Source organism: Sinocyclocheilus grahami, unplaced genomic scaffold (genome assembly GCF_001515645.1).
Source record: "Sinocyclocheilus grahami isolate Dianchi unplaced genomic scaffold, SAMN03320097.WGS_v1.1 scaffold249.1, whole genome shotgun sequence".
NCBI classification, from domain to species: Eukaryota; Metazoa; Chordata; class Actinopteri; order Cypriniformes; family Cyprinidae; genus Sinocyclocheilus; species Sinocyclocheilus grahami.
In genome coordinates this window covers 1,657,848-1,659,893 of record NW_015505428.1, presented here as the reverse complement: position 1 = coordinate 1,659,893, position 2,046 = coordinate 1,657,848, and positions in this window count along the sequence as shown.

Here is a 2,046-nt window from a genome sequence, read left to right as displayed (position 1 = left end):
CAAACTAACACGCATTTTACCAGCCTTTATTACCAGGCCCAGAAATGTATCAGGGCTGAGAGCAAAAACTTGTTCCCTTGGATGTATAATATTAGTATTGTTTTATTTATTCATCGAACGTTGTTTTTTTTTTTTTTTTTTTTAGAGTGTTTGCTCATCTGCAATACATCTATAGGATGTTTCCTGTTAGATGTCAAATAGATGGTTAGAAAATGTCTTTAAAGTGAACCTGATATGAAAGTTGCAGTCTTTTCTTCCTAGTGGTGACACTGCCATTCAAAAAATTTAGGATCGGGAAGATTTTAATTTTTTTTTTCTTTTTTTTAAGACACTTCTGCTCATCTAGGCTGCATTTATTTGATCAAAAATAGTGAAAACCGTAATATTGTGAAATTTAATTTAATATACTTTTAAAATGTAATTTATTTCTGTGATCAAAGCTGTATTTTCAGCATCATTACTCCAGTTTTCAGTGTCACATTATTCTTCAGAAATCATTCTAATATGCCGATTTATTAAAATAGAAGTCTTTTGTAACCGTACACTACTGTTTAAAAGTTTGGGGTCAGTACTTTTTCTTTAGTTTTTTGAAAGAAATTAATTTTATTCAGCAAGGATTTGTTAAATTGATAATATGATAGTATTTTGAATAAATGCTGTTCTTTTTAACTTTGTTCATCAAAGAATCCTGGGAAAAAGTATCTCAGGTTCCAAAAAAAAATATTAAGCTGCAATAATTGTTTCCAACAATGATAATGAATCAGCATATCAGAATTATTTCTGAAACATCTTGAGACACTGAAGACTGGAGTAATGATGCTGAAAATTCAGCTTGGCATTACAAGAAAACATGTTTTTTTTTAAATGTATTAAAATAGAAAACTGATATTTCAAATTGTAATATTTCACAATATTAGTTTTCTGTATTTGAACAGATAAATGTAGCTTTAATGAGCAGAAGAGGCTTTTTTTTAAAAATGTGTAAAAAGTATGTGTGTGTGTGTGTGTGAAACTGCTTTTCGAACAAGGAGGGACTTGATTTATTGTCCATCAGGAATTGATTGGATTGTTTGTTATCGTAGAATTGAAACTTGTCTGGATATATGACAACTGTATTATCAGGGAAGAGACGTTGTTGCAACCTTCAATAAAAAAAAAATACACCAATTGCTCTAGCTGACAAGTACCCAGACACAATGGTTTAAATCGAATAGAATAAACTAGGTGGGAAATTAACATACAATTACTAAAATATGCCTCTAAGGTGGTTTCTGTGTTGCACTGGCTAAACTTGTATTTCACAGATGCAAGCCACTCTTGTTACAGAGAGCCTAAATGAACCAAGATGACCTCCACAAAACCTAATGCTGATGATACATGGGGCAACTTTGAGCAATGTTGCCGTCAACGGGCATCCAGATAAGAAACAAGGCCCATGACTGATCTAATAATGTGCAGATATAAATGTGTTACCCATTTTCAATGGGAAAGTGCCCAAGCAGCACTGCTCAAAAAAAGTTGCGCCGTGTATCATCAGCCTAAGGCCATAGCAGGGCAACTTTAACTTTCTACATACTTGGGGCAGAGCCACAGATTGGTAACACAAACATCAGATGGGAACTAGAGCTAACAACACAGTATTTAAATAGATACTAAACATACAGGCTGTATAACCAGTTAGAATGTTTTTGGTAGAGGCCTAAATGAATGACATGGTTACAACAATGGGTTTATCAGTTCAGACCAAACTACCATGCCTTGCCAGTAGATTTCAGGAGGTAGGTGTCACATACGGCAATAGATCAAATTAAAGTTTGCACAACAAAAGTTCTTGTATTGAAGAAACAATGTGAAACACATAACTTTAAAAAAAAAAAAAAAAGGAAAACAATCTTACATCTTTAAATGTAAAACATTGCACCAAAAATACACTGTACATTACAACAATGGTTTAAGTCAGAAATGAGAAAATGAAACCGGTAGCTAGTTTGGGTTTGGTAGTGCAAAGAGAACAAAGCTGGATGTAAATTAATGCTTAAATGATTT